We start from the raw sequence: 21602 nt of genomic DNA, 5'->3' as shown, positions 1-21602 counted from the left end.
AATGGAAAATAGGGGAGGGCTCACAGAAAGTGATTTCACTAATAGTTGGGACTCCGGTGGCTTGTACACTGAAGATAGATGTAGACAAGTGACTTTGTACATGTTAAAATACCGACTGGGGTAGGGTTACATGGAAAAGTAGTTTTTTTTGTTTTTGTTTTTTTAAGATTTATTTATTTATTTTAACTCCCCCCCCCCTCCCCTGGTTGTCTGTTCTTGGTGTCTATTTGCTGCGTCTTGTTTCTTTGTCCGCTTCTGTTGTCGTCAGCAGCACGGGAAGTGTGGGCGGCGCCATTCCTGGGCAGGCTGCACTTTCTTTTCACACTGGGCGGCTTTCCTCACGGGCGCACTCCTTGCGCGTGGGGCTCCCCCACGCGGGGGACACCCCTGCATGGCACGGCACTCCTTGCGCGCATCAGCGCTGCGCATGGCCAGCTCCACACGGGTCAAGGAGGCCCGGGGTTTGAACCGCGGACCTCCCATATGGTAGACGGACGCCCTAACCACTGGGCCAAAGTCCGTTTCCCGGAAAAGTAGTTTTGAAAGTTACACATATTCTGGAGTACCCAATCAAGTTTTTCTTGCTATTCTAATATAGAGTTCTTCTCATTGTTTAGCATATAATAGGTGCTTAATAAATATTTACTGACTGTCCCAAATGTTTATGTCTGTTCTGTATAATATAAGGAAATCCTAGATTAAACGTTAATGATCAATTCCTAGAAACACATAGGTTAAGATTTTTACCCAACAGTTAAAAATGTTAAATGCCTAGAAATAACACTAGACAAGCACAACTTTATAAAGCATTTATACTAAAATAACCAAATGATAAAAATCACCATAACTTACTTATTGAATGAAAAAAGCCCTAAGTGATAATACTAGTATTCCAGCAGCACTGTTAGTATCAGGACAACCACTGTCTCTTTACATCATTGCAAAATAATATTATATTTTGCCACAGAGGAGGCAAAAAAGGAGCTAACCGATAGGCAATATATAAAGAGGTATAATTAGATTGAGAATTACGATTAAACTGTTCTCAAATTCTGGATTACAGGGAAAGTTATAAATGTTTTAACAAATGTTGGTGTATTTCTACTGCCAAAATGCTGATTAGTTTATTAACTGTATCCTATATATGTCTTTTGTGTATGTTTGCCATTTGTTTATAAATATCTTACAATATGGTAAAATTTGCATTAATTTTAGGTAGAGCATATCTTTCAAGGTAATTTTGAGAAGTGGGAATGAAGTTTGTAGCAATCCATCCACAATCCTTTCATAAAAACTGACATTTTTTGGATGACTGATTGCACTGTTAGAAGGTGCTGAAACTGAGTTTAATATCCTATATAAAAACTGAACTATGATATTGACCTAATTAAGATGGCCTTTCTAAACAACTTTATTTATAATTGGCTTTAGACCAAGCACATGTTAAGCAGAATGAAAATATTAAATATGGGTCAGAAGAACCTATTCAATAATTGATGCTGAGAAAACTGGATATCTATAAAACAAAGAAAGAAGATCCTACATAAGAATCTCACACCTTATACAAAAATTAACTCAAAATGGATCAAGGACCCAAATATAAAAGTTAAAACCATAAAATTCCATTAAGAAAATGGAGGGAAATAACTTCAAGATCTTGTGGGAGGTGGTGGTTTCTTGGACCTTATACCCAAAGCACAAGCAACAAAAGAAAAAAACAGATAAATGGGACTGCTTCAAAATTAAACACTTTTGTATTTCAAACGATTTTGTTAAGAAGGTGAAATGGCAGCCAACTCAATGGAAGAAAAGTCTTCAGAAACCACATACCTGATGAGGGTTTGATTTCCATGTTATATACAGAGATCAACACAACTTAAGGACAAAACGACAAGCAACCCAATTAAAAAATGGGCAAAAGACTTGAACAGAATTTTTCCAAAGAGGAAATACAAATGGCTGAAAGGCATATAAAAAGATGCTCACCATCACTAATTATTAGGGAAATGAAGACCTAGCAGTGAGATATCATTTTAAACCGTACAGAATGCCATTATTTAAAAAACAGAAAACTATAAGTGTTGGAGAAGATGTGGAGAAACAGGAACATTCCTTCACTGTAGGTGGGAGTATAAAATGGTGCAGTCTCTGTGGAAGATGATTTGCTGGTTCCTTCAAGAAGCAAAATATAGAACTGCCATATGATCTTGCAATTCCACTACTAGGAATGTATTCAGAAGAACTGAAAGCAAGGACACAAACAGATATTTGCACACTGATGTTCACAGCAGCATTATTCGTAATTGCTAAAAGATGGAAACAATTGCTAAAAGATGGAAACAAGTGTCTGTCAACCGATAAACAAAATGTGGTATATACATAAGATGGAATACTATTCGGCTGTGAGAAAAAATAAATTGGGGAAGTGCATGACAACATTGAAGAAGCTTGAGGACATTATGCTGAGTGAAATAAGCCAGGCACAAAATGACGAATATTGTAAGATCTCACTGATATGAACTAATATGATGAGTAGACTTATGGAGTTGGACTATGGAGTGTAGGTTGGTGGGAAACAAAATGTGGATTGAGAAGGGGGAGACGATGCTGGATGTATGTAGAGTGTTTAGTAAGGTCAACTGTAAATATGTGGTAATGGATGGACTTGATGGTAGCAGATTATCATGAGTGTAACAAATGAGGCGGGCTAGTACAGGAAACGAGGGAAGGCCGCTGGTCAGCACAAATATGTAACATCATAGCTGAGACCCAGCCCAGAAACCCCCTGAGGGAAGGCAGCCAGTCCAAGAACAAAGCCATAACAGTTACAGCTGAAAAGTCTGCCAAGAATCTGGTCACAAATTCCATTTGAAACTTCTGGACTCCAAATGGCCCCAGACAACTCCAAACAGGAAGGTCTCCCCATTGGCTCCCCAAAAACTAACAGGCACAACCCGAGTGGTCTATAGTATAACACAACAGGAAGGAATAAAAGCAACCAATCAGGACAGTAAATAGCTAAAACCCTCCTTAACAATGGGAAAGGGGAGAAGCAAAGGCCAGCCTTAAAAAGGCTGCAGCACCAGTCCCAGCATGCACCTTGCTCTGGAGCACGCCCACACTCAAATCTCGAGTACGTACTCTTGCTTTCTCTTGTTTCTCAACAAACCCTTTACTTGCTTGCTTAACCTGGCAATCTTTGAATTCCTTCTCATGACATAGCCAAGAACCTGGATAAACCACCACTGTTATCTTTGGTAAGCCAGCCAGGAATGAACAAGGCAAACAATACTCCCCAACACCCACTGAAGACTGATGAGTCTAGGTTTTTAATCAGAGCCTGTCCATGCCCTCTTTTGTCTTACCTTTCCTACCACCATTTCCTCCTAATATGACTACCACTTATTGTGGCATCTCCTCAGGCCAACAGGGGACCCCTTTAAATTAGTGCACCTTCAATCTTCCAACTACTGTTGTCCTTCTCATAGTTGGGTCTGTGAATGCCTCATAAAAGGAAAAGGTATTTGTTAATGAGACCCCTGAGACTTCCACTCTTGGCTGTGCCTGGCAGTTTGTCCCTTCCCCAGTACCTTGGAGGCTCTGAAATTTCTGTTAATCCATTACGTCTGGGAGCCCCAAGACCGTTTGCCTGCAAGGAGCAAAGCAATCAGTCTCTGGCTTCTTAATGTTGGGTTTTAATGGCAAAATTTATACTCTGGCATCAGCCATAAAATGAGTTCTCTCTCATGGTCACTTCCTAGGACTCTGTAAAAGTAGACTGAAAGAATTGAAGAGTCCCTGGCCAGCCCCTTTCCGAGGGAGGAAGTTCGGCTTTGTAGCCTTGGTCTGGGAACCAGACCCAGATGTCTCCTGAGATCTCTAAGGTCCTGGGGACATCCAGGGTAAGGGCTCCCAATCCCTGCGACACCAGAATGGCAAGAAGGACTCCCAATCCCCGGGACGGTAAGCAGTCTCTGTTCAGTCTGGGAGCGGGAAGCCACTAAGACTAACAACCACGGGAAACGGACTTTGGCCCAGTGGTTAGGGCGTCCGTCTACCATATGGGAGGTCCGCGGTTCAAACCCCGGGCCTCCTTGACCCGTGTGGAGCTGGCCATGGCAGTGCTAATGCGCGCAAGGAGTGCCTTGCCACGCAAGGGTGTCCCCCGCGTAGGGGAGCCCCATGCGCAAGGAGTGCGCCCGTGAGGAAAGCCGCCCAGCGTGAAAAGAAAGAACAGCCTGCCCAGGAATGGCACTGCCCACACTTCCCGTGCCGCTGACGACAACAGAAGTGGACAAAGAAACAAGACGCAGCAAATAGACACCAAGAACAGACAACCAGGGGAGGGGGGGAAATTAAATAAATAAATAAATCTAAAAAAAAAAAAAAAAAAAAGACTAACAACCATGTTTCACCTAGGATAATGGACAGCTCCTCTAGTGTTTCTGCAGACTCTCTACTGGGGCGTCTCCTCAGAAACTGAGACAACCTGCCTACTGATGGTCTAAAAAGGAAGAAGCTCATCTTGTTCTGCCACACCACATGGCTGCAATAAAATTAAAGGATGGTTGAAAGTGGCCTCTGAATGGGACCCTGAATTCCAGTTAGAGCTTCTTTGTAAGAGGGAAGGAGGGGACAGGTAGATCTGAGGGTCATGTCTCCTTAAAGGGGTAAAGAAGTATACTACCAAACTGGTAAATTATAATAAGCTCAGGGAAATTACTCAGAAGCAGGAAAAAAAAACTAGCCTTATTTCAAGGAAGGTTGGTAGAGGCAATGAAAAGAAATATACTCTGATAGATCCTGACTCTAGAAAAGGACAGATCCTCCTAGGAACTCACTTCATTAGTCAGTCTGCCTTGGATATCTGTAGAAAGCTGCAAAAGTTTTCTACAGGTCCCCAAACTTCTATGAACTCCCTTTTAGAAGCAGCCTTCTCAGTTTTCAGTAATTGAGACCATGCTGCTAAGGAGGAACAGTTAAGGAGGAGCAGGCAAAGGGCCCGGGAACAGGCTCACCTTCTAGCTGCCGCCATTAAAGGTGTCCTGTCACCTTGGGGCCATGTCAGCAGGACCCTGCTTCAAGTGTGGAGAGGCAGGCCACTGGGAAGGTGACTGCCCCAAGCTGCCTCGCCACCAAGACCTGCCAGGCGGGGAACTGAATGAGCACTGCTCACCACAACCAAAAAGGACTGAAGGAGCCCAAGGCCAGGCATGGCCCCTTAGACAAAACCACAGACTATCAACCAGGAGGAGCCTCCGCTGACCCTTGACGTGGAAGGTAAGTTTGTTCATTCTTTTTTTTTTTTTTAAAGATTTATTTATTTCTCTCCCCTTCCCCCACCCCCCACCCCGGCTGTCTGTTCTCTGTGTCTATTTTACTTTGTCTTCTTTGTCCACTTCTGTTGTTGTCAGCGGCACAGGAATCTGTGTTTCTTTTTGTTGCATCATCTTGTTGTGTCAGCTCTCCGTGTGTGTGGCACCATTCCTGGGCAGGCTGCACTTCCTTTCGTGCTGGGCGGCTCCCCTTACGGGGCGCATTCCTTGCGCGTGGGGCTCCCCTATGCTGGGGACACCCCTGCATGGCACAGCACTCCTTGAGCGCATCAGCACTGCGCATGGGCCAGCTCCACACGGGTCAAGGAGGCCCGGGGTTTGAACCGCAGACCTCCCATGTGGTAGGTGGAGGCCCCAACCACTTGGCCAAGTCTGCCTCCCCTCTGTTCATTTCTTAATGCAGGAGCCACTTACTCAGTCCTGACCTTCTACTCTGGACCTCTCTTGCCTTAGTCGTGCCTAATAAGGGGAGTGCACGGGGAATCAAGATCTTGGCCATTTACTAAACCTCTCCCCTGTAGAACAGGAAACCCCCTCAAAAGCCATCAATTAAGCAGTATCCCTTCAAGGAGGAAGCTGTTATAGGCCTCCGGCCCATGATTAAAAATGGCCTCCTAGTTCCCTGCCAATTCCCTTGCAACACTCTAATCCTTCCAGCAAAAAAGTCTGTGGGACTTACCCCTTGCAAAGGGATGCAGCCCTCAGCACAGCCTCGATACCTGTCTCCCCTGGATCGCTCAGCTCTGTGCCTAGCAGCTGCCTGGGGATTTCCTCGGAGGAAGGAGGCCGGAGGTTCTGGGCAAGGTTTCTGCTGGGGGTGGATACCGGGTGCTTCGTGTGAAGGTAATTCTAAAGTCAGGTCTTTCTCTATGCTAATTAAGTGTGTAAAATTCTTTCTTCTGTTCTAATCTGTGCTTACTTTAATTTTGTCTGTCTGCTCACGAATGGTAAAAAGTAACCTAAAGAGGAATCTTTAAAAAATTTCAATACTATCTTGCAATTGGATTTGATTTGTAAAAGAAATTACCTGGAAAGTCGAAGAAAACAAAATTTAGAACATTAACGTTACTAATAAAATATTTTTAGTTGCTTAGTTGATAAAAGTACCCAATTTGCTCTGAAGTAAAAATTTACTAGAAACTTTAAGAGTTAAGACAAAATCATTACATAGATGACTTTGTATTATAAAACAGCAAAAGGATAATATCTAAAATTGCTGAAACTGGTTGTATTTAGCCTAGACTTGTTACTGCAATGGTTATTTGAAACTGAACTTACCTTTGCTTATGGTTATGTCAAAACTAGCCTCACCCCTGTGTATATTTATTATTGTGATGGTGATCCTAGACCAAATTTATCTTTGTTTATGGCTCTTTCCATATTAGCACTCCCCCTTGTGTATACTTGCCATTGTGATGGTAACCATTCTCCCCTTTGAATCCATAGAAACTTCTGCTCCCGTGATTCAGGGGAATGCAGATTTCAGAGACCCCTGTCTCCTACCCTTCCACTGGCAGAGAAACCCTACTTTCTCTCATGACCCTCCTGGTGTGGACTCCATTTTCTCCACAACGGCCAGGAGCCACAGGGACACCCACCACCTTTGAGATTACTGCCAAGTGGAATCCTCAACCCTCGGGGCTGGATGTTCACTCTTTCAGTCCAGTGGCTGCCACAGTCCTATCATCTCTGAGGGCTGGGGAGTGGGGGACCTCCCATCTAGAACATCAGGGTCCCTGAAAGCACCAGGTCATGAGAGAAACCAGTTTTCCCTGAAACTTCAAAGACTTAGGTGAGTATAAAATAGTTGGTGTTGCTCATTTAAGGTCTGTCAAAGTCATAACAGGAAATAAGAAAAGCTCTGAAGTGAAGGAAAATGTTGCAGATTGTATTTTAAAGCATTGGGAACAATTTGGTTATATGCCAATAATTTTTTTTTTATAAGCCAATAATTTAAAAGAACAAAATTTTGTGCAAAACTGCATGGTCAGAGTGCAGATTATAATAATCAGAAATAGCCTTCAAAGAAATCTTTTGAATGTTATTTTACAGTTAAATTTATTTTGTAAGAGAATGAAAATTATAAGTAACATTAGTAAGTTGTATGTTTTTGAGTGTCTCTCTCTTTGTGTCTGTTATTTGTTCAGTGTATATTTTCATATATCAGGATGACAATATCAAATTAACAACTGAAAATTCTTAGAGCTCTATTCAAATTGTTAAAATAAATAAATTCTTATATATGTAAATGAATATTCTGGAGCCCAAATTAGAGAAGCTAAGTAGGATGGAAAGATCATATAGAAATATGAATACAGAATCTATTTGGAGAGGAAAAAAGTTTTTCTTAAGCTCCTTGAACTACCCTGCCATGCTAGAACTTTCTCTTTGAGAGTGCTATTGCAGAAGGGCTAGATGTGACAAAATAGGGAAATGTAAATTTAGCTTAAAACTCTGTCTAGTAGGCCAGGGAATTAAGAATCATAATTTGTCCTGTAATTTCCCACTTTAAACTATTTAACAGCCTTAAAATGAGAATAATTAATAAACCAATTGTCAAATTTCAGTAAGAAAAAGTCCTTGAAAGCTATGGAAAAGATTTTTCTAAATTATAATTTAAAAAAAAAATCAATTATAATATATTCCAGAAACTGGCAGTCAGTGTGCTTTTAAGGATACTCACAATTTTAGAAGATCTATTAAAGGGGGGGGAGGGGTGTTTAGCCTCATGTACAGGAAGGATAAAGAACATTTCCTGCATAAACTATAACTGTTTGAATTTTATTTGGCATGGGTTGAATCTCCCTAACCTTATAGGAAAACAAATTGCAGTATATTTATTAAATCTTTAAAATGATGAGAATTTTTAAGTTTGTGTTTAATGAAATTAAGTTAAAGAAGAAAACATAGATCTGTCCTAAAGTGAAATGACTAGTTTTCAAAAAGTAGAATGAGGAATGTAAGGTAAGACTTAAATGGATAAAGGTAAATTCCAGGAGCAGATATGGTTCAAGCAGTTGGGTGCCCCCCTCCCACATTGGAGGTGCTGGGTTCAGTTCCCTGTGCCTCCTAAAGAAGATGCACACGACAGCAAGCTGACAAAACAAGGAGACACAATGAAGAGGCATGTCGAGCAGGGAGTGAAGGTGGCTCAAGCAATTGGGTGCCCTCCCTCCTACATGGGAGATCCTGGGTTCAGTTCCCTTGCTTCCTAAAAAAAGAAAAAGAAGATGAGCAGACACAGAGAGCACACAAAAACAGATACAGAGAACAGACAGCAAATGCAAACAATGAGGGGGGAGAGAGAAACAAATTTTTTTAAAAAACTAAAAAAAAAAAAAGTAAATTCCATTCTGCTAACTGTAATTTAATAGGCTTATTTAAAGGTAAAATAATGAGTCTTTGTGGTTATGGTTAGTTATAGGAAGTTTGTAAAAGCATTTTCTAAACTAAAGTATTTAAATGGCTAATTCCAGGAAGGCATTATTAAATAGAAACCTAAACTGATACTGATAACAAAAAGTAACTTCATAAAAGAGACACCTGTCAGAGGCCACCTTGATCTGCCTATTAAGTTGGTGGGAGGGAGAAGATAATCTTGATTCCATTGGGAATCTTAGGTTTTCATAAAATAATGGAGAAAGAAGCTTTTTCTGTACTGTTAAAGTAGAACACTTGTTAATTAACCTAACCATGATAAAAGTGTAGAAGTGAAAAGGAAAGTACTGAAAATAGCTAAGTTTATTTGCTATGTTATAAACTGGATTGGACATATTGAGAAAGTATATAAAAATTAAAAGGGATAGACTTCAGTATCGTTAAACTCTCTTACGTATTTAAACCAGGCCCCCATTTCCTTGCATGGGGCCTCAAGATTTGAGTTACTGGCTAGATCAGTCACTATAACCCCTAAAACAATAAAAGCATCTATCACACATTTCTTGGTCATACTCCTGAAATAGATGGAAATATGCTGCTGTTTCAGACTCCTGCGGCACTATCACTAGATTTACAATGGACACTGCCCCCCGACTGGCTGTTTCATGGTACTGAAGGGTGCCATATACACAGGCCACTGAAGCACGGGAGCCTCTCTCTAGGACCAATGGTGCTGCAGGATGCTGGCTGTATGAAGAATATATCAAGTGGAGCGATAATTACCAAAGTAATATGAGTAGAACCTAAACAAACTCAATTGGCATTATGGATTGCTCCTATGGAGAAACAAAATATATGGCATTGCAAACTTGGAACTTAGATATATGTACTGCAGCTCAAAGAACTTTGAAAATGCCCATGAAAGGGGAAATATAACTAGTGTACCTATCTAGAACTGATTAGTATTGATTTGTATTAAAGTGCTGTACCTATATATCTAATGAATATGATAATATCTAATATGACAATATCTAAGCTCACCAAAAACCTGGTCATGAGGTCCCATTTGAAACTCGGGGGCTGAAAAAAGCTCTGGGCAACTCCAAACAGGAAAGCCTCCCCATTGGTTCCCTGAAAGATAACAGGTGCAACCTGAGTGGTCTATAGTATAAAACTATAGGAAGGAAGAAAAGCAACCAATCAGGACAGCAAATAGCTAAGAACCCTCCTTAACATGGGGAAGGGTGAGGAGAAAGGGCCAGTCTTAAAAAGGCTGCAGCCCCAACCCAAGTGCACATCTCGCCCTGGAGCATGCCCGCACTCAAATCTCCTGTATTCTGGCTTTCTCTTGTTTCTCAATAAACCCTTTACTTGCCTGCTTAACCTGGTATGTCTTTGAATTCCTTCTCATAACATAGCCAAAAACCTGGAAAAACCACCACTGGCAACACACTCTTGACTCACGCATGTGACTGTGGCTGAAACGAATAGTCTAGGGAGGCTAGTGTTGGAGAAGAGCTGGAGGATAACAGAGGGAATGTTTAATAGTGACTTTGGTGGTAGATGAAGACCGTAGTTAATAATATAAATACAGGAATGTTTTTCTACTGCCGCTGACAACAACAATTTTGTAATAGTTTACAGCAAAAGCACAGAAAAAACTATATAAAAAGTATTAAATTTTAAAAAGTGAAGAAGAGATTACAAGAAAAAAAAAGTGATAGGAAAATGAGAGCATTCTTCAATTTACCTGTAAAAGTCAAAGGAGAGAAACAATGACCCTAACTTTTCTTGGCAATGACAGTGGTGACAGAATCACCTTCTGGATTTTCTAATTTTTCTCCCTTTTTCATAACTCTCAGAAATTGTGATAGTTAATTCATCTGGAAAAGACACAAGTTGTCTTCAGAGCTCTCTCTCTCTTTTAGTTCTGCTTTCCTTTGAGCTGGTTTCAATATGGTTCTCTGTACAAAGTAGGGCCTATAGTCCTATATTCCAATGGTTTTTATCTAAAACAGAAGTTGGGGGAAGCAGACTTGGCCCAGTGGTTAGGGAGTCCGCCTACCACATGGGGGGTCCACAGTTCAAACTCTGGGCCTCCTTGACCTGTGTGGAGCTGGCCGACGCGCAGTGCTTATGTGCACAAGGAGTGCCGTGCCATGCGGGGGTGTCCCCCGCACAGAGGAGCCCCACGCGCAAGGAGTGCGCCCCTAAGGAGAGCCGCCCAGTGCGAAAGAAAGTGCAGCCTGCCCAGGAATGGCGCCGCACACACGGAGAGCTGACACAACAAGATGACACAACAAAAAAAAGAAACACAGATTCCTGTGCCGCTGACAACAGAAGTGGACAAAGAAGAAGATGCAGCAAATAGACACAGAGAACAGACAACTGGGGCAGAGGGGTGGGGGGAAAGAGGAGAGAAATAAATAAATAAATCTTTTAAGAATTAAAAAAAAATAAAAATAAATAAAACAGAAGTTGGCAAACCCTAGCCTATTGCTTTTTTTTTTTGGTAAATAAAGTTTCTCTGAAACACAACCACATTCATTTGTTTAGGTATTGTCTATGGCTGCTCCTGCATTACATTAGAAGTGAATAGTTAGGACAGAGACCATATGGCCAAAAGCCTAAAATATTTACCTTAGGCCATTTACTGAAAAAGTTTGCTGATCTCTGATCTAAAACAAAGATGCTGGACTTTTGCCACATTCAGGTATAAACTCTCTTGGGTCACACTTGGGTCATGACTCTCCCTAGATCTCTCACTGTATCTAGAATGCCAAAATTGGGCTCTATATGTTTCCAGCCCCTGTACTCCACCCTGACTCGAGAGAGAAGAGTTACAAAATCATTTGGAAGCAGTTTTCATTATGTCCTCTTTCCCTATCAACATTTAAAACAAAGCCACTGCCATTTCCTAAAATGACAATGACCACCTTGTGAACTTAAAAGAGGCAGAAAGTATCTAAAATCAGTAATTTTAAACAAATTTGTTACTAAAGTAGAGACCAGTTTTAGGGTTCAAATTCACATGGAAACATTCACATCCAGAGAGAATGATTTACGGAAGCTCTTGTTACTCAAGCAGCTCATACCTACTTCGCTTTGCAACTGGCCCAGCTTTGTGGCTTAGAGTCATCTGCCCCAGGGCAACCTCCAAGATTCAAGGTCTAGACAATCTCCTTGCCTTCTTTACCACTTTGAAACAATAGAGAGGACTGAAACAACAAAACCTAACAGAAAACCCCCATGAAAGGGGAAATAGAACTACTGTATCTGGCTAGTCAAACAGGAGTTGTGAAATGCATAATTTTGCTCAAACCGCACATAAAGAACTCAAAAAACCCCCACAAAAACAAAATGTAAACCTCGTTCTGTAAATTTCCAACTGTTGTGCACATCCCCTATCATTCACAGCAAATCCCACCCACTTTACAAGAAGTTAAATATATTATACTTGAAGAGAATTTAATACCTTACCATTTAGAATGTTTAAATAAGTGTTTTAGAATATACGAAAACTGATTTTACATCTTGTTTGTGCTTAATTCATATTTATCTCTCAAAATATCGATATTTTAGTTACCAGAAATTGAGTAATTAGTTATTTATATGGTTATACCAATCTATTAATACCTAGAAAAGTGTTTCTTTTTTAAGACAGATCTCAAAATTTTTGGTCTAAGGTGATCTTTCACAGCTTGAACAGTGAGTATTTTATTAGTCTTTTCAGATAATTGTGTATATTTTTTATTACTACTATGCCAAAACTTGATAAATCATAGTTTCTTAATGACTAGTTAATTTGGGAGCTAAGGATCCTTAAGAGGGTCTTGAGGTCCCAGAAGGGCCCACAAACCACACTTTCAGAATGGCTGTTGTTTTAAACCACTAATTCTATTTAATCACCAAAGTGACTAAATTAGTAACTATTGGTCTGTTCAGATTGTGTATCATCTTGCTGCACTCAAATATCTGATCTCTGGGACTTAGGCAATATTTGTAACAATGAGAGTGCTACAGGCAACTCTCATTTCTAACTTTGATATATTAATTACAGAAAAAGCTGTGCCTATGTATAAAGAAAGGGTGGTAGGAGATGGTACAGAATAAACTATATTTTTATGTATTTTTTTTAAAGGAGGTATCTGGGATTAAACCGGGGACCTCATAAGTGGGAGGAAGGCACCCAACCACTGAGCTACATCCACTCCCTTTATATGTATTTTCACATATAAAAAATGTTTAAACTTTTATAATTTTTAAATATAATCTCTCATTTACTAAAATAATTTTGATCAAGGATGTTGAATTCATAATTTAGTCAGTTATAAAGAAAATAATTATGCAATAATTCTATTATAGAACGAAACAGCTAATAATGTCCTTTCCTTTTAGAGTCCTTTGGGAGGACTTCTGGGAAGATGGCAGGCTAAAAAGACATGAGACTCTTTTTTCTCCCAGAAAAATAGTGGGAGGACAGGCAGAAACGGCCAGGAAAAGCATTTTCCAGGGTTTAGGATGCCACAGGAAGTCTACACACCATGCAGAAGAGAGAGGAGCAAAGGCAAAGAATCATGACAACAAAACTGTGAGTTAAAAGCTGCAGCTGCAACTGCTGGTATCCACCCCAACCTACAGACACCTGAATTTTCAGGCCTTGGGGCAAGCAGCTACCAGGAAAGGTGAGGGGTGGGGGCGATACAGCCTAAGGCTGACTCTGATTTTTTTTTTTTAAGATTTATTTACTTATTTATTTCTAACCTCTCACCCCCGGTTGTTTTGTGCTCACAGTCTGCTCTCTGTGTTCTTCCGTGTCTGCTTTTCTCTTTAGGCAGCACCAGGAACTGATCCTGGGACCTTTTGGAGTGAGAGGTGCTCAATCTTGCACCACCTCAGCTCCCTGGTCTGCTGCATCTCCTATGGTCTCTCCTCTGTGTCTCTTTTTTTTTCTTCCCCTCTCCTTCCTCCCTCCCCCCGCCGGCTTTTTTTTTTTTTTTTTTTTTTGCTGTATGTGTCCACTCACTGTGTGATCTTCTATATCTATTTCTCTTTTTATCTTCTCTTCTCATTTTTTCCTCTAGGATTCACCGGGACCTCCCATGTGATAGACGGACGCCCTATCCACTGGGCCAAGTCCGCTTCCCAACAGGAACTTTTATTCACTGTTGGTGGGACTGTTGGCAGTTCCTGAAGAAGTTGAATACAGATTCGCCAAGAGACTCAGCAATTCCACTACCCAGTGTCACAGGCAGACATCTGCACGGTGATGTTCAATGCGGTGTTATTCATGATTGCCAAAAGATAGCAACAACACAGGTGCCCATCACCTGAGGAATGGATAAACAAACTGTGTTGTATACACACGATGGAATATTATGCAGCTGTAAGAAGAAATGAAGTCGTGAAGCATATGACAACATGGATGAACCTGGAGGACATTACGCTGAGTGAAGCAAGCCAGTCACAAAAGATAAATACTGTATATGCTTGCCCTTCTATGAACTAAATATATTCTGTAATCTCATAGTTAATAACCTGAATATAAGTCACCAGAAAATAGAATGAGGTTAGAGAATGGAGAACTGAGGGTTAACTTGTACAAAATTGGTAAAAAGGATGTGTGTTAATCTTTGGAAACGAATAGAAAAGGTGAAAGTACAACATGTTTGTAAACTAGCAGTACTATTTATGGGTATAACAGTGGATTAAGGGAAAGTCCAAGGTCATGTTTATTACTAAAAGGAAAGCTAAAAAATGCAATATGGGACCGTATAGCACAGTAAAATCACAGGCAAAATATATGGGTAAAACTGTGTATATTAGACCGTTTTTTTTTTGAAACTGAACTGATACATGTTAAAGACATTAGACACAAAATACTACATATTGTATGATTCCATTTATATAAAATGTAAAGATAAATCAATTTATAAAGATGAAATTAGATTAGTGGTTATGAAAGGCTGAGAAAGGAGAGAGGGATTGAGAGATTACTGCCAAAGGGGTACAGATTTCTTCTTTGAAATAATGAAATTGTTCTAAAATTTTTTGTGGTGATAAATCACAACCTGGTGATTATACTAAAAGCCACTGATTATACACTTTGGATAGAGTATACAGTATGTGACTATATCTCAAAACTACTTAAAAAAATAAATATGCAAGAATAGCCAGAAATAGCAGCTACATACAGCAGGGGAAGCATAGAGAGATTGAGATGTGAAGAATTTTGTCTGTTTTTTGTTATTATTGAAATATGAAAATTCTCTAAAAATGATTGAAGTTACGAATACACAACTATGTAATTATACCAAACACCACTGATTGTACACTTTGGATGAATTGTATGCTTTATTAATACATGTCAATAAAATCGATTTGTTTAAAAAAAAAAAAAAAGTCCTTTGGCCTCTCCAGGTTATTCCCCGCAATTCTTCTCACATTTTGTTACAGTCTCAAATACTATATGTATCTTTAGAGAATATTCTCTACCCTAAAGAATTTGTTTCAAGTTTTTGCCAAGAAAGGAGCTCACAACCCATATCTGTCAGGAGAGCAGAACACCATGAACAAATGAAATCTAACGTTTATAACTGTCCTCATTTCTACTGCGATCTAGAAAAGGTCAGCTCTGTTTCAAGTAAATTTATCATGTGCTAAAGGATATGTGATGAAATGGAGGGTGTTAGATCTCAGGACTCTTTCAGCACCTAAAATAAGACAGAACGGAGTGTTGAAGGTTGAAAGGGAGGGTTTCTTCAGCATAAACAATTAATAATTCCTAATTTTCAGGCTTTCTGACACCTTCTGTCTACTCCTGTTTTATGTATAAATTGTTCAAGTATGACACTTTTCTACCTTATGGATGGCAGCTTTCTGTAAAAAATCTTCACTAAATATTTGTCCAACTATCTTTTTCTCAACTGAGCAAGCATCTTTTTGAAAAGGCAGAAATACAAATTGGAAATAACGTGGAGATGTGCAGACATAGAGATCCAGCCTTAAGAAAGATTTCCAGGAAATGGAATTAAGTGCCACCACCAACTAACATGCATTATAAGTATTTCTGGCTTGTTTGGTGAAACAGGTTTGATTTAGGTTTTTCTACAGGGCTTCCTCGCCATCAATATATCACCATATACTTGACAGGAGCCCTATATGGTGTTGCTGTTGTTATTCACAATTTTACAAATGTCAAATCTAATCATCTTGTACCTGGTTTAAAAAGGAGAAGTATTTAAGTCTCATAAATAGTATAGAGAACTGCTGAAATTGGTCATATTTGCAAATGGGCAAACTAACAAGCAAACTTAATGGTAGTATATATGTGTAAACACACACACATACATATACGTAAAGTGTCTGCTTTTGTCAATCTCAATGTCGTATTCATTTAATCTGAATCTTGAGCAAATTCTCAATTTTCCTTGTAAGACAACAACTTACAGAATCTGTTTATTCAAATAAGCATGATTTGGAAAAGAGATGTGGCTCAAGCAGTTGGGCTCCCATCTAACATATAGGCTGTTCAGCGTTCGATGCCCAGGGCCTCCTGTGAAGGCAAGCTGGCCTGTGCAGAGAGCTGGCCTACGCAGAGTTCCAGCCCATGTGAGAGTGCCACTCCCCACAGGAGTGCCGGCCAACACAGAAGGCTGGCGCAGCAAGATGATGCAACAAGAGACACAGAAGAGAGATGAGATGTAGCAGAGCTGAGGTGGCGCAAGAGAACGATCACCTCTCTCCCACTCTGGAAGGTCCCAGGATTGGTTCCTGGAGCCACCTAATGAGAATACAAGCAGACAGAAGAACACACACAGTGAATGGACACAGAGAGCAGGCAACCATAATAAATCTTTAAAAAAAGCGTGATTTTATATAGGTTGGGAAAGAAGAGGAAGTATGTTCCTAGTAACTATAGAAACTCTCAATTGTAGGTTCTAGTTCCTCTCGAGGGTTAATTTTGTTTTTTTTTTAAGATTTATTTTATTTATTTCTCTCCCCTTCCCCCACTCTGTTGTCTGCTCTCTCGTGTCCATTCGCTGTGTGTTCTTCTGCAGTCGCTTGCATTCTCGGCGGCACCAGTAATGTGTGTCTTTTTGTTGCATCATCTTGCTGCATCAGCATTTTGTGTGTGTGGCGCTACTCCAGGGCGGGCTGTGCTTTTTTTGTGCAGGGCGGCTCTCCTTGCGGGGTGCACTCCTTGCGCGTGGGGCTGTCCTATGCGGGGGACACCCATGTGGCATGGCACTCCCTGTGCACAACAGCACTGTGTGTGGGCCAGCTCACCACACAGTCAAGGAGGCCTTGGGTTCAAACCCTGGACCTCATATAGGGTAGGCGGATGCTCTTATCAGTTGAGCCACATCCACCTCCCTCGAAGGTTAAATTTTTTTTTTAATCCCCCCTCACACATCTGCGCAATTTCTTTCAAAAGTAAGTGAGCCATCTGTAAATGTACAGAATAGATAATAATATTGGCATATGTTAAGTAATGAGCATTTTGAGAACAAGTTTTCAAAATAAGGGAAAAACCTCCCATTAGAGAAAAATTAGAAGATATAAATATGAATAGAAAATAAAATTTACCTGACATCCTACTATCCTCATATAAGTTATTAACATTTTGGTATAAATTCTCTTAAACTTCCTTCCTACAATAGTTGTACATAAACATAAATATGGGAGTGTATCATGCTGCCTTACAGCCTGCTCTTTTCATTTAAAATCAGAAACACTTTTCAACATGCGTGTCTAGTTCTACAACCTGATTTTTTTTTTTTTTCCCCTGTGTGGGAAAGGGTGATCTTGAGCCTGTGGAGTTGAGCAAGCTAGCTCCAGGCTTACCCAAGTCCACCTCTCTTTGCCTCCAATTCTTAACATGTCCAAGCACAGGGAACCACAGACACACCTTCGTAGGAGGGTTTGATTTTTGAATAGCAGCAGTCTACTCTATGGATGCACCAGTCTTTAAAACAATTATTTGTTGTGACACCCTTGGTTACTTTTAATTCTTCTGTAAACACTACTGTGATGAACTAGCAATTTAGGAAAAATTTTAGACATGGAATTTCTACAACATTCTAAGATTTTTGATTCATACAGCCAACTTGCCCTTATGATTATACCAATTTTCACTTCCTACACAGAGTAAGAAAGGACTTATTTTTTTTACTCATTCATAACATTATTTGGTAAAAGTACTTTTGACTGAGAACCACACCAATATTCAGAACTTAAGAGTGCTAAAATTCTCAGTAAATGTCAAAGACAGGATGGTTTAAGATAGACAATAACCAACATCTACGTTTTTTCTTACATCAAGAGGTCATAGAGTATTTAATATCAGATGAATTAAAAGTGGCTAGTTCTCCAACATAACAGGGTAGTGGTTTATTCAGGGCCGAGAAGTAAGATTTGTTGGCTAACAGTTCGACACCAGGTCATAAGTACCGGCAAATAACTTCTATGAATTTCAAAGCTTTAAGAATAGTAGACTCAATTCTTCATTACATCAGTCACACTAAAATGTCTACAAGTTTCCTTTTCCATGATATTGTTCTGGCTTTAGCACTTCTCACACTTATTACTAAATAGTGAGGGTTTTTTGTCTCACAAATCAGAGAAGAAAGAAGGAAGGAGAAAAAGAAGAAATATTCCAATAAGGCTCATGGTGTAAAAGTTGCAAATAGAGGAGGGTAAGGTAGGGGGACTTTTAAAGAATGTATGAACAGTTTATAACATAACCAAGCTTCAGCCACTCTAACCTGGGAGGGAGCAAAAGAAGAAAAGGGAAGAGAAAGTCAACTGCATGATTCTCTGGGGAGAAAAAGAGATTACTGGCTGTCAAAAGGCACTGTTGCTTCAGGACACCTCAGTCTTAAAGACCAGCTCTGAATGAAATAAACAAAGGCAGAAAGTATAATTTTGTTCCCAATTCACATATCGATGTGATACAAGAGAAACATTTGGCAATTTGCAAAAATGAAATGATTTTTCATTAAGCTGACAATTTCTGTAACTCTAATTTTCTCTCACAGCAGGTTTCTACTCCAGCCCGCTAATATTCTTGTTTCCTGGATAGACCTTGTAATATAGAGTTAATTCCTCCTCGATATCTCAATGCTTCTTGTGTAGCACTAAAAGCTAAAGACAATAAGCTGTATGTCTCTTTCTTTGCAAGTAATATTTTCGTTCAATTACTTCAGGTATGTGCTTTTAGATTATGAATTAAGGACAGAGGCTGTTCTTTCTCCTTTTAAAATTACCTTCTCCCCACCCGTGACTAAATACAATTATTGGGTGAACTTCAGGGCATCTGGTTTTCCCAATTTTTGAGAAGCAGAGAAAAATATGAAACCAGAAAAAAAAACCTCCAGTGATGTTATACTTGCTAGAGATAGTGATCTCTACAAAAAGGCTGAAAAGGACTTTTTAACATAGAAAAAAATTACTGAATGCAACTTTGACACATAGAAATTATCTGACCATCTCACTTTCTGAGCTATTACCATCCCAAGCAGATGATGCCTTCTTCAATGCTTCATTTTTGTCTTCTTCCCACAAACTGAAAAACTGGCTATTATTTACGTTGAGACCAAGTCCAGTCCTTTCCACATGTTAGTTTACTTTTTGGCTTGAGCAAGAGTTTTCAAACACAGAACCGGTTCATATTTTACACAATTAGGACAATACTGAAGAAAGGGAAATTTAACACTGTGTCCTTCAAAGGAGGGTTCTGACTGGTAGAATTCCAGGTTATATTCTAGAATAACTGTATATGTTCTGTTTTGTGCAGCAATCCATATTATATATTCAACAAGGCAGGACCTAAGTGGGCCATTTCAATTTATTAATATATGACCTACCTTATTCTAAAATTTGACGAATCTGAAGCTTTTGTTTTACTATAAAAAGAGGAGTTGAGCAACTCTCTCACAGAATTAACATTATATTTAATTTTACATAAAAATATCTTAAGTTTTAAAGAATAGAGGCAACATAGCAATATCTAACATTTTATTTCAAAGCTTTCATTCTATTAAGTTTCAAACCAGATTTTTATATATATATTTTAAATCTCTTTCTAGTAATTCCTTGTATACAGGTAATTGTTTAATAAATATAAATATTCCTTGAATGAGTCTGAACCTCATCATCACTGCTACCTTTGACTCTTATTACCTCAAATTAAGAACTACATTGTTTTCTGTGTTTGTTTTACTAACATCAGAAAAAAACAGAAGATTATTAAAATTGAGTATTGTTTCTCTGTCATTAAAGCATTATTCACCATTCTGAAATTATTTAGAAAGCTGTTTTAGGAGATACTCATAGACACTAAAAGATGTATGAAAGAAGAAGTCAGGGTGCCTGAGGACGAGAGCGGCGGCGGCTGTGGTGTCTGCGCTGAGCCGGGTGACAGGATGGCCGGGCGCTGCCTGGTGGTGGTATTAGGAGATCTGCACATCCCACACCAGCTACATCTAAAAAACTGCTGGTGCCGGCAAAGATCCAGCACATTCTCTGCACTGGAAATCTTTGCACCAAAGAAAGTTAGCACTACCTCAAGACTCTGGCTGGTGATGTGCCTACTGTGAGAGGAGACTCTGATGAGAACTTAAGTTATCCCGAACAGAAAATTGTGACTGTCGGACAGTTCAAAATTGGTTGGCTCCATGGACATCAAGTGATTCCATGGGGAGATAAGGCCAGCTTAGCCCTATTACAGAGGCAGTTTGATGTGTACATTCTTATCTCGGAACACACACCCAAATTTGAAGCATTTAAGTGTGAAAATAAATTCTACATTAACCCAGGGTCTGCCACTGGAGCATATAATGCCTTGGAAACAAACATTATTCTTTCATTTGTGTTGATGACTATCCAGGCTTCTATAGTTGTCACTTATGGAGATGACGTGAAAGTAGAATGGATTAAATACAAAAAAATCTTAAAGCCAGGCCTGCCTTGATTTTCCCCCATTCTCTTGTTCAAACAAGAAATTAAACATTTAAAAGCCATGTATCACTTTTATAATATTTTGCAGTAAAATATAATTTCTTCTGTTAAGCCCCTAGTTACCGTAAGTTGTAAGAATGTATTTAGTTTGCAGTATATTATTTCTATGATAAATATCTACCACATAGTAAATGGTCACATGTTAAGAAAGTTTATCCTTGGATATATCTTGGAAGTTGTTATTTGGAACTTTATTTCAAAATTAGTGCAGAGGAGAAAGAATATAGACTGTTCGTTTGTTTGGGATATATTATTTTATAAAAAGATCATTTAAGGGAAGACTGGAAATATGCTCATGATTAACAGAGGTCAAACTCTGGGAGATCCAAATCTAGACACTAGAATATACACTTTCTTGTATACATTTTTCTCTTCTCTAGTAATAAACATTTATCTTTCATTAAAAAAAAAAAGTCAGCATTATTACCTCAAAATAGACTATAGTGAAACTTGGCCTTTTAAAATGCTGATGGACTAAATCTTACACTATGTTGTTATTAAGATAATCATCTACGTTCTATTAGAACTGTACAATTTTCAAACAAAGTGTTTTTCCTGGATAGTATACTACTCCGCTCTCTACTTCAGCAAGTGGTTTTCTAGGTAATGAAGTAAATACAAACAATAGCATTTCACAACCACAATAGGCTGAAGTAAATGTGTGTTTCTAATGTACACAGCAGGCATCTCAAATCTGAAGTTCATCGATCTCTTTAGGGGTCTTTGCAGTTGAGCACAATAAAGGCTTGCATCTAATTTCAAGTACTTTGCTGATATGAAGGTACCTAAAGCAGGTTAAAAAAATCCCCTAAGTCACTGAAGATACCTGTTGTTCCTTGAACAGTTTTTTTCCAGACCTATGTTCAT

The 21602-nt window shown here is 39.3% G+C and overlaps 1 protein-coding gene, 1 non-coding gene and 1 pseudogene across 3 annotated transcripts in view; 1 reads left to right on the top strand and 2 right to left on the bottom strand.

Moving 5' to 3' along the window:
- The window catches only part of LOC101429609 (monocarboxylate transporter 1), a 66662-nt gene that overhangs the window by 31102 nt on the left and 13958 nt on the right, over positions 1–21602 (bottom strand). The window lies entirely within an intron of this gene.
- On the bottom strand, positions 17503–17638 carry LOC111760032 (small nucleolar RNA SNORA38). The gene has a single exon (XR_002793835.1). It is a non-coding gene; the product is annotated as a small nucleolar RNA SNORA38 (small nucleolar RNA).
- Positions 20141–20688, top strand: LOC101432863 (vacuolar protein sorting-associated protein 29 pseudogene; annotated as a pseudogene).

Source organism: Dasypus novemcinctus, chromosome 9 (assembly GCF_030445035.2).
Source record: "Dasypus novemcinctus isolate mDasNov1 chromosome 9, mDasNov1.1.hap2, whole genome shotgun sequence".
Lineage (NCBI taxonomy): Eukaryota > Metazoa > Chordata > Mammalia > Cingulata > Dasypodidae > Dasypus > Dasypus novemcinctus.
This window is presented reverse-complemented; position numbering and strand designations above follow the sequence as displayed.